This window comes from Tupaia chinensis, unplaced genomic scaffold, assembly GCF_000334495.1.
Source record: "Tupaia chinensis unplaced genomic scaffold, TupChi_1.0 Scaffold000184_1, whole genome shotgun sequence".
In the NCBI taxonomy this organism is placed as follows: Eukaryota; Metazoa; Chordata; class Mammalia; order Scandentia; family Tupaiidae; genus Tupaia; species Tupaia belangeri.
The window spans coordinates 725,332-737,777 of NW_006159659.1; the positions used below are offsets into that span (position 1 = coordinate 725,332).

General features: G+C 37.7%; 1 pseudogene; it reads right to left on the reverse strand.

Moving 5' to 3' along the window:
* Positions 1 to 10,634: 10,634 nt before the first annotated feature.
* LOC102479261 (60S ribosomal protein L5 pseudogene) lies at positions 10,635 to 11,424 on the reverse strand (annotated as a pseudogene).
* Positions 11,425 to 12,446: the final 1,022 nt, after the last annotated feature.

Sequence of the window (12,446 nt, forward strand, 5' to 3'; positions counted from 1 at the left end):
TTGGGTCTATAGTAGCCACTGGTCTTTTGTACTCAGGTCCTGTTATTTTATGCATCTGACCTCAGAGCTTGATGATAGCATTCTGGTAGGTAACTGGGTTGAAGATACTAAAAGAACACACCTTTTTGTCATACGCACTGTGAAACAACTGATAAATACATTTGGGTTCCATGTGGCAATTAAAAATAGCACCATAAGTCAAAGAAGAAACCACAGGAAAATTAGAAAATATTTGGAATTGAATGTATTAAAAAAAAAGAAGAAGAAAGAAAAGAAACTGGGATTCAGGTATCAAAGTGCCTAGAAGAAAATTTATATCATTGAATGTTTATATTAGAAATAAAAAATAGGGACCAGCAGTTGGTGTAATGGCTATATCGCTGGACTCCCATATAGCTGACCATGGTTCAAGTCCCATACTGGTGGCTTAAACTCACGCCAGGCACGTGTGCGTGCATGCCCAAGATCCCAAGAGGAGACTGGAGGAGAAGGGATTGTGGTGTGGCCATCCACCCTGGGGGATGATTTCTCGCTTTTTGTCTCTCTGTCTCTCTGTCTTTATGGCGAGTGCACATGCCCTATAGCAAAAATCTCTCTCTCTAAAAAAAAAAAAAAGAAAGAAAGAAAAAATGATTCTCAAATCAATGAGCCAAGTTTCTATCGTAAGAAACTAGTAAAGAAGAGTCAATTAAATCTAATGAAAGCAACAGGAAGGAAATAAAAATACAAACAGAAATTAATGAAATAACAAAAATGTAGAGAAAAAGCAGTGAAACTTAAAGCTGGTTCTTTGAAAAGATCAATAAAATTTATAAAATCTCTAGGCAGACTTAGGAAAAAAGATGCAAATTATCGATATCAGGAATGAAAGAGGGGACACCACTAAAGATCACACAGATACCAAAAGGATAATAAGGGAAAATTACTGTCCTAACCTGTTTTGTTAATAACAGAAATTACCTGAAAAGGGGTGATTTATAAAAATAGAGATTTATTCAGCTCACAGATTGGATATCCAAGGTCTAGGGGTCGAATCTGATGGCCGTCTTGCAGAATCCCGGTTGTATCCTAAGAGTGAGGGCAGAGCAAAGAGGCTGTATTCCTGAGCCTCTCTGTTCCGGTCTCATTCTTTTATAATCCCACCAGGACTCAATACGGAGTCCTGTCCTAAGGACCTTCATCTTCAACAGGTCAAGATTTATCCTGTTAATCTAATCACAATGGCTCAACATATTTTAGGGGAACATAGTCAAGCTATAGGAACTGTCGACAGTTTTATGCCAATAAATTTCATAAACTATTAGGTCATCAGGAAAGTCATGACATATATATTTCTATGCAAAAATGTGTCAAAACTTTCCTGACAACCCATTAGATGAACATTTATGGAAGGCACAAATGATCAAAAGCTCACTCAAGAAGAACAAGATGATCAGGATTGCCTTATAGCTATCAAATAAATTGCTTTCATAGTGAACCCCCCGAACTTATTGGGAAATTCTACCAAACACTTAAGAAAGTAATAACATCATTGCTATACAAATCTTCAATCAAATAGATGAGGAGCAAGAATTTCTCAGCTTATTTTATGAGGCCAGCAGTACTTTGATGCCAAAACCATATAAAGACATTAATAAGAAAACTATAGACTAATGTCCTTTGTGAATATAAATGTGAAAATCCTTAACAAAATATTTGCAAATTAAATCCAGCAACACATGAAAATGATATTACCAAATGAAGGAGTGGAATTTATCCCAGGAATGCAGTGTTTGACATTTGAAAACCAATTCATGTAATAAACCATTTTCACAGATTAAAAAGAAAAAAAATCATAGTAGGTGAGAACACATTTTGAACAAATTTATTGCCTATTTTTTTATATATATAAAAAAGCACTCAGAAAACTAAGACTAAAAGAAAATTTTCTCAACCTGGTCTTATCTATGAAAAATCTAAACCTAAATTTATATTTTTACCCTTAAACCAATTCATGTAATAAACCATTTTCACAGATTAAAAAGAAAAAAAATCATAGTAGGTGAGAACACATTTTGAACAAATTTATTGCCTATTTTTTTATATATATAAAAAAGCACTCAGAAAACTAAGACTAAAAGAAAATTTTCTCAACCTGGTCTTATCTATGAAAAATCTAAACCTAAATTTATATTTTTACCCTTGAGTCAAAGAAAATATAAGGTTTTTTTTTTTTTAAATTATTTCTATTCAATATCGTACTGGAGGTTCCAGCTAGTGCATGAGGACAAGAAAAAAAATTAAACTAAAAGGGATATAGATTAGAAATGGAGAAGTAAAAGTGTATTTATAAACAGATAAATAAAAAGGCTATTCAAATTAAGTGAGCCTAGCAAGACTGCATGATACAAGATGAAAAAAATCATAGCAATGAATAATTGGAAACTGAAATTAACAATATAATTTGCCATATCGAAAATGTGAAATACATAGGTATAAACCTGACAAAATATGTGTAAGATTTTAATATTGAAAATTATAAAACATTGTTGTGAGAAATTAAAAAACTAAATGGAGTGATATATCCTATTTATGGGTTAGAAGACTCAATATTAAGATATGAATTCCTTATAACTTGATCTATAGATTTAATGCAATCCTGATCAAAATTGCTGCAGGATTTTTTAGTGGATGTTTGCAAGTTGATCCTAAAATTTGTATTCATGTGCAAAAATATAACATCAGCTTTATTTTTAGACAAAATAATACTGTAAAACATTTACTGAATGTTTACTGTGTGCCAAGTATTGCCTCATGTACATTAAATGTATTAAAGGATCTAATTCTCAGAACAACCCTCTGAGAGAGGTGAAATAGTGTTGTCCCCATTTTATGGCAATATAAACAAAAGCAGAAAGAATAAGGGTAACTTGAGTTCATCAGCTTTTGGTTTGGAGAGTTTGCCATCTAACCTAGACAACTGGAATCCAGAGTCCTGTTTTTAAATTACTTGTAATCATCAGTTTCTGTATCAATTAACTATTATTGCAAAAAAAAAAAAAACCCACAAAATCTTAGTTGCAAATGGTAATAAGCATTTAGTTTCCACATGTCTGCAGGTTGGTTGGAGTGGCTTTGCTGATTTCAGCTGGGCTCAGCAGGGCATCTCCTATTCTAGGTTCAGTTAAGGTCAGCTTCACATGTCTCTCATCCTTCTGGAATGGCTTAGTCATGATCTCTTCTTATTGTGGTAACAAAAGCAAGAAAGAGGACCTCCCATTAGAACAAAGATCCACATCAATCTTTCTACTTTTTTTTTCACCTTTCATCACCCAAGTAAAAGGGGAACAAGTAGAAAACTGCAGGTCTCTTTTGCAGGGCAAGGGAGACCCATCCTGGTATGCTCATAGTGGGGAAAAGATAGCAAAGTATATAAACTTCTCTGTGGGCAGGATGCCACAAGAAATTCAAGTGTACAAGGAAGCGGCATTTCTGTTCAGTTATATTTATACCTCCAGAGAGAAGATTAGTGGATGTCAGAGTTCTGTCTGTATTCACTAAGTGTCTCATGGGGAGGGAAATGAAGGGCAAAAGATTCAGTCTACCACTTCTCTGAGCATATAAAAGTGTTGGAAGAACTTTCTACGTAAGGGTCAAAGAGGTACACAGAGAAGAACTTTTTTCTCTTATTGATGGTGAGGACTGGGTTTTGTACTTTTTATCATCTCTCTTCTAGTACCTAACACAGAATTACAGACATAGAAGATTCTCAAGAAATCATAACGAACCTCCAGAATTTCCCTCTCTTAAACTTTACTTACTAGGGGTTGTGCTTGGCTTTGCAACAGAAGCATGTATTTGCATTCTGAAGCATATTTTGGTCATTTGTTTTGGATGCTCTGAGTTACTCCAATAGAGTCCACAAGAAGCTCATCCTGCTGGGGCTTATCTCTGATTGTAAAACTTGGCCTGGCAGGTGAAACTAACAAATACTGCTATATGTGTATGTTGTGTTTGTGGTGTGTCCATGTGTGCACTCTGAGCACTTCCATAGGAAAAAGAAAGGCAAGATGCTGCCCAGATGTATTATTCTGGCAGGACTTCTTCACATAATTATGGAACTTTCTTCAATGCTCCTCTCCCTTCCTGTTTCTACAGAACTGCAAAGTCTCTCCAGCTGTAGGCTAAAGTCATCACAGAGACAGTTTCAGACTGCCTGTTCTTGGGTGGGAGAGTGTAGGATGAGAGGTAGGAAGGCTTATGCTCTTATTATATAAACCAATTATTATTGGAAAGAAGAAAGCTAAACTCATCAGAAATGTTAAGATGTGTGCTTTGATTGTGCTTTCAGAAGCTGGCACTATTTTTCTGCATCACAGGCAACTGACTTTCTTGCAAACCTATTTTTGACCTCTTTTGAACCCTCAGTAGCACAGAATTTCAGGGTCCTGACTACAGCAGATTCTGTCTAAAATGGTGTTCAAGAATTGTTTCAGAGAAATACACAAACAGAAATAGGTATACTTTTCTCAAATTGGGTATGGAAAATTTTCATTCTCATAAGACTCTTACAAAGAGTACTACAGACATGTAAAAGGAGCCAAGTTGTGCTTATTTAGTTTCAATTCTATTACTCTGTGAGCCTTTTGAGGTTAAGAAATGTGCCTTGTTGTAATGTAGCACTGAACAAAAATCTGGCAGAGAAAATAAACGTGATATGAATGAATGCATGACATAATGAAATATCACTTCCTCAAGAAAGCACCTCTACCCCCTTAAACCACTAATATTTCTGGGAATTTTTTTCATTTTTAGAAAACTCCACTTGAATTGCCAACTATTGTATCATTTATAGAATCTCATCACACATTTTTGTTATCTATTTCTGTGTAACAAAATGTCCCCAAACTTAGTAGCTTAATTAATAGCCATTTTATTACTGCTCATGATTTTATGGGTTGGCTGGGCTCAGTTGAAAAATTCTTCTGCTCTATGGGATGTTAATTGAGCTGTAATCATCTGGGGGTTTGACTGGGCTGGACATAATGGTGGCTCACTCATGTAGCTCGCAGTTGATGCTTGCTGTTGGCTGGGATCTCAAGGCTGTTTAGTAGCTCCCCTACCCACAGCCACTCCATGTGACTGGGGCTTCTCATAGCATGGCAGATGGGTTCCTAAGGAAAGTGTCTTACATATGAGTATTTAAAGAGAGGAAACAGAGATGGAATCTACCAGTTCTCTTACAGGGGAGGCCAAGAACAAATTCTTTGTTATTTCTGCTGTATTCTATTATCAATAGTAAAGCAGCCACAGAGCCATGCCTGAGTCAAGGGGAGTAGAAATAAATTCCATCTTTTGATGAGAGAGTGACAAAGAATTTGGGATAATCTTGAATCTACCATATTGCCTACTCGATATTGAGGACAAAACAATGGTAACATCCTACCATGGGAATACCTTGCTTGGAGTTTCTTCTGCATGGAGACAGGAAGTAAAAAGGTGGGCAAGTACTGGAGGAGCCCATGTAACTGAGTTGCAACAATAAGAAGGGGAGAATAATGGGGCAGTCCTGTTGAGTAGACTTATGTCATAGGAGCTAAAAGCAGAGACATGTCCTGGTTCCCCTATCCAATCCATGAGGCAAATTGTAAAAGAGGGTGTGAAGATTGATTCTTGTATCAGAGTCATGGTGTCCCTCCCCAGTGGTAAATATGTCCAGATTAAGCTGCCATCATACTCATTAGCCTCTTCTCTGTCCTTGGAGAGGAAGAAAAAATTGAAATTGAGAGGGGAGGGAAAATCCATTCTTTTGAGAAATCCGAAGAGAAAAAGTTAAAGAGTACTCCTTGAGGAAGAGATAATTTCATTTCTTTCTTCAAAATGGTAACTAAAATTTTTAAAAATTGGTGCTATTTATTGGAAACAGTGTATCTATATTTCAACAAGACATGTGACAAGGTCTTTTATGATGTTCTCTTTGACCAAGGTTTATTGTCCTTGTTGAAATTTTGGTGGAATAATTTTCTATTTTGAGGGCTGTCCTATACATTGAGAATGTTTAGCAGCACCCCTGGCCTTTACAACCAGTTGCTAGTACCATTTCTCCTCCAGTATTTTTTTTTTCTTTTTGAGAGGTTTTTGCTATAGGGTGCATGCACTTGCCAGAAAGACAGAGACAGAGAGACAGAAAGTGAGAAATCACCCCCTGGGGAGATGGCCACACCCACAATCCCTTCTCCATTCTCCTCTCAGGATCTTGGGCATGCATGCACACATGCCCGGCATGAGTTTAAGCCACTGGGTCTGGGACACGAACCACAGTTGACTACATGGGAGTCCAGTGACAAATAGCCATTACACTAACCGCTGGTCCCGCTCTCCAGTTCTGTTTTTTTTTTGGTAAGAATAATTTATTTAACTTTATTTAGTAATTATTATTATCATCAATTTTGCTATAGGGCACATGTACTCATGAGAGAGAGAGAGAGAGGGAGGGAGAGAGAGAGAGAGAGAGAGAGAGAAAGTGAGAAAGTGAGAAAGCAGGTTGCCAGGTCTGTGACACAAACCACGGTCTGCCATATAGGAGTCCAACACTTTAACCACTATGCCACTTGCTGGCCCCTCTCCTCCAGTTTTAATACCCAGACATTACCTAATGTCCCCTGGCAGGCAAAATTTCCCCTGATTAAGAACCCATGCCTTAGATGTTTATGTATCCAGTCTTCTCTCTAATCATCCTATTGTCTCTCTTTGTATATTCTTGCTGATTTATTAACCTCTGTGGCTTAAAAAATTATCACTGCATGATGATTTATACATCTCCTCTTCTAGTCTGGCTTTTTCTTCTAAGCTCCAGACTCTTATATCCTACTACCTATTGGATAGAGATGCTTGAATAGAAAACAAAGCTCGAACTGTGTGTATAAAATGAAATTTATCATCTTTCCCTCTATCTATCTTGCTTTTTCCATTTATCTACTGATGGACACTTGGGCTGCTTCCACATTTTAGGTATTTAAACAATACTGTCTTGAACATGACAGTGCAAGGGGTTTTTTGGAGACCCCTCTTTCAATTTCTTAAGTGTATATCCAGAAGTAGAATTGCTGTGTCATATGGAAATCTAGCAAATGTTATAGTTTAAGTCCAGTGAAAAGGCATTCATTTTGACAAAAATTTATACGTGTAAACAAATGAAAATCTTAAAATTCTCATTTGATTAACATTATTGCCAAAACATCATATTTCATAGCATATGGTTGCTGTGGTGTAGTTTACTTTAAAATATTTTAGCAAGGGACCAGAAGATGGTGTAGCAATTACATTGCTGGACTCCCACATGGCTGTGATTTGAGTCCTGGACCCAGTGACTTGAAAAATCACTCCAGGTGCATGTGGATACATGCCTAAGGTCTCATTAGGAGAATAAAGGAGAAGGGACTATGGTTTGGTCATCTTCACTGAGGGGTGATTTCTCACTTTCCCTCTCACTGTGTCTGTCTCTCTTTCTCTCTGGAGAGTGCACATACCCTAAAAGGGGGAAAAAAAACCTCTTAAAAATACTTCAACAAAGATAGTATAATATATATTTTACTCTATTATACATGTTTTTTTTTTTTTGTCAGAGGGCACATGTGCTTGCTGAGAGAGATTGAGAGGGAGAGAGATAAAGCACTCCACAATGGGGTGTGGTCATGCTATAACCCCTTTCTTCCATTTTTCCTTCCCATCAAGATTTTGGGCACTCTACTCAACCCATTGAGATATCTATTCCAGCGAAGAGTCTTGCCATATGGCAGGCTGCTCCTGGCTGGAAGGCTGTGCTGCAGACACTGGAGACTCTTCCCCTCCTCCACTCACCTTTGAACTCTCAAGTGTGTTGATTGGGACTTTGCAAAGACCTTGTGCCTCTCCCTGCCCAATCAGGAAATCTGTTCCAGAACAGGGAGACTAAGCCACAAAGACTGTAGCTTACTCCCTGCCACACACCTCTGAATTCTAAGACTTTAGCATTTTCTGAAGGACATAGTGCAATCCTTCTATCTTCCTCAATTAAAGTTCAGCAGATCAGTCCCAGGCACATATGTTCTCTAGAAACTGGGAGGACTTTGAATCATCAAAGACCAATGACAACAGTGCAGGTTGCTGGTGAGCATCAGGGAGGTAGAGCAGCAGAGAGGTCACCAATCACCTACTCCTGCACACCTTTGAATGCTTAGATTAACTTGAAGAATTTAGGAAGGAATGTATAAATCACCAGATGACTAGAAACCATCACAAAGGCACAAGAAATATGAGCAACAAAAACTCCCCCCCCAAGGGAAAACATCAATTCCTCATCATCCACAGACACAATAGAACTCATGGAAATGTCAGATAAACAATTCAAAATATTTATAGTGACAAAACTAAATGAGACACAAGATAAAAGAGATGGTGAACTCTAGGAGATGAGGAAGTCCTTTCACGATCTAAAAGAAGAAAGAGATACCATAAAAAAGAATCAAACAGAATTGTTAGGGATGAAGACTGTGACACAGGAAATTAAAACCTCCCTTGAACATATTAAAAGCAGATTAGATCACACAGAAGATTGAGTCTCAAATGTAGAAGACACAACCTATGACCTAGAAAAAATGATCAAAAAAGACTGAGGAAAATGAGGACAATATACAAGAAATACTAGATACCATTAAGCACCCAAACATCCAGATAATTGGTATCCCAGAAGGTGAAGAAAATAATAAGGGCACTGATAATCTATTCTATGAAATCCTGGAAGAAAACTTTCCAAACCTAGAGAGACAATAACATATCCAGACCCCAGAAATACAAAGGCCCCCAAATAGAATCAACCCAAGAAGATCTTCTCCAAGGCACATGATAGCCAGATTGGCTAAACCACAGACAAAGACAAGATACTAAAATTGTCAAGACATAGATGCCAAGTTACTTACAAAGGTTATCCCATCAGGTACATTGGACCTCTTCTTGGAAACAATGCAGGCAAGGAAAGAATAGAGAAACATATTTAAAGTGTTAAATGAAAAACAATTTAAACCAAGATTACTATACCTGGCAAGATTATCCTTCATATGGAAAGAAAAGATAAAAAGCATTCTCAGATAACCAAAACCTAAAAGAATTTACCAACTCTAGACCAGTTCTTCAAGAAGTTCTGAGGAGTGCTATACTAAGGAAAACTAAAGTCAGACAGATAAAAGAGAACAAAATACAACCAAGAAAATGGCTTATTTAATGATAGAACATATCCAGAAATATTGATAATAACATTGAACATTAATGGATTAAATCCTCTGATAGTGAGACACAGACTGGCTGAATGGATGAAAAAAACAGAAATCCTCTATTTGTTGCCTACAAGAAACTCACTTTATGGATAAAGACATACATAGACTAAAAGTTAAGGGCTGTAAAAAGATATTCCATGCAAATGGAAATCAAAAAGGGCTGGAGTGGCGATATTGATTTCAGAAAAAATAGGCTTTAAGACAAAAAGTATAAGAAGATAAAAAGAAGGGCATTATATAATAGTAAAAGGGCTAATTCATCAAGAAGACATAATACTTATCTATGAACCCAATGCAGGAGCATCTAAATACATAAAGGAAAGACTGCTAGAGCTAAAAGGAGAGATGGGCTGCTACACTATAATTGTTGGATATCTCAACACCCTGGTCCTAGGAAATACAAGGTCCTGGATGTCCCTAAGAATAATTGAAGAAAAATGTTGTATATTAAAAGTGTGTCTAACAGAAAAAAAAAGAAAACCCAGATATTTCGTGGTTCCACAGCCAAGGATCATTGACTTGTTTAAATAGAAAAATCACAGAATTTTTGATAAACAATTAAATGAAGAAAAAGCAATACTATGACTTGAGTAATAGTCAACATTTCTTTTCATTGTTTAAGCTGTGGCTATATTTTATGAGCAGCAAATTATAGACCGAAAACTCATGATATAATTATAAAGTGAAAAGATTGATTTTCATATATTGCTCATAGAGTAAGTCTCATCTCATGGATTACTGTTATAATCAAATATAACCATATCAACAGGACACATTTTAATGCTATATACTCAATTGCTAATTGTGCTATTTAGCTTAAATGGAAAACAGATCACTTAAGTGATGTAATTAGTATTACATTTATGGAGTTGAATCAATTTTTGTGCTTTTCTTTTACTCTAATGCAGATTATAGACTTCGGAGAATTATGACTGGCAGTTTTCTCTTATTTTTAAATTGTATCACAGGCACATACAAAATGACACCATTTTTTTTAATTGCTAGAAGTTGTGTGCACTCACCACAGAGAGACAGAGAAATAGAGAGAGGGAGAAGAAAACAGCAACCCCCAATCTTGCCTGGTCATGTCACTTTCCCTTCTCCTCTATCTCTCATCCTGTTAGGATTCTTGGGACACATGCACACATGTCCAGTGTTTTTTTGTTGTTGTTGTTGCTTTCTTGTGATTTATTATCTTTTATCATGAATAAAGTCATAGAAAATTGTTTGGTTTAGCCCTCAGCAGCCCGCTCCTGAGCTCTGAGGAAGCTTGCCTTCTTCTGGGCTACCCGATCTTTCTTCTGGGCAAGGGACATCTTGGGACGATTCCTCCTCTTCTTTTTAACTTCTTTCTTGGGTTTCTTTTCATAGGCTGGGTTCTCTCATATAGCAGTGTGAGCTTTCTTATACATCTCCTCCATCATGTCTGGAGTTACATTGTTCTTTATGTACTGAGAAAACTGTTTCTTGTAAGCGTCTTCATCTTCTTCCATTAGGTAACGCATGTAGTCTGCAACGTTCTGGCCCATGATGTGCTTCCGATGGACTTCTGCATTAAATTCCTTGCTTTTAGAATCATAACCAGGGAATCGTTTGGTACTGTGAGGGATAGATAAGCCTCCATCCACCACTCCCTTCAGGGCCCCAAAAACTTTATTGCCAGTGGTGGTTCTGGCAAGGCCTGCATCCAAATAGCAGGTGAAGGCACCAGGCTGACCATCGATGCTTTCTACATTGTACTCATCTCCGGTCACTTCCACTTGACCTTCATAGATCTTGTCCATGCCAAACCTATTGAGAAGCCTGCGGGCCAGCAGCAGGCCAATACAATATGCTGCAGCATCATTTGTCAGGCCAACCTTCACACCGTATTTTGGTAGTTCGTGTGCATGAGCTGCGCAGACTATCATATCCCCTTCTATACGGGCATAAGCAGTCTGACAAATGATATCTCTGTTAGTTACATGAACTATCATCCTATATTTGGGTGTGTTGTACTTATTTTTATCCTGGATCACCAAGCGTTTCCAAGCATAGTAATCAGTTTTACCCTCTCGTCGTCTTCTAAATTTCACTTGGTATCTCTTAAAGTAGGCCTTATTCTTGACGACTTTAACAAATCCCATCCTGCGGAACCATGTCCAGTGTTTTTTAAGCCACAGGGGCTGGGACGCAAACTATGGTCATCCATTTTGGATCCAGCTTTCCATAACTACTAGGATATAGGACCAGCTGGCACTAATTTAAACCTGGAACTGGGCTTAAACATACTGACATGTGGGTTTCCATTGTCCTTCATTCACTACCTCTCCAGGGCCAAAGGTAAGGGTTCTCAATGCTCCTCGGAAGGGTTCCTACCCTGACCTTTAGGTCCCTGTATAGCTTTTAGCCTGGGGTGTAGCATCAAGGAGGTTTTAAGGTTATAAAAAGCCATGGATTATAAACTGTGAGTTTGAGTGTGGTGGTGTCAGTTGGGTGTGCCCCTGGAGTATAAGGGATATTACCAAGAGGAGGGAGAATCTGAAATGTGTGGAAACAATGGGGCCAAGTGTGAGTCAAGTAGGTCTCTCTGCTTCCTCTCACTCTTTGTTCTTTCTCTTCTCAAACCATTTTAATGCCTAGTACAGGGAAAACAGGAAATGAAATTGAATATCAGTGCACTGGTTTGGCACCATAGTGCTAAGAAAAGCTGTCAAAGTCAAATTTTTATGTCAATATGTTTTAACAATTTTACTTTTGGATAGATTAAGTCTTTGAGTAAGTTTTTGGGGTTGTCAAATAACAACAACAAAACACCCTTCCTGGTAGCTCTCTTGTAACTCTTACTCATGGGTCCCTGACTCTATACCCCAAGATGCTCTCTCCTTCTGAGACTACCAGTCTAGGCTTATCACATTCAGCCCAATGGCTAGAGTCCACAGCCTTAGGTCCTCTTTGATGCTATCATGTGGGCTGAAAACTGATTCAAGGACCTCAAGGTAGGAAGCGGTAGTACTGTAGTCCCCCTTTGAAGAGCATTCACCTTAGCTGTTAAGTGGGTGTCATTTTGTGTATGGAAGTGAGTGCCATTAGTTCTGTGCCTGGAAAAAACCTTTGAAATATGAGTTGCTGGAAGTCCTATAATAGAGGATACTAATATTGCAATGGAGGCTAAAG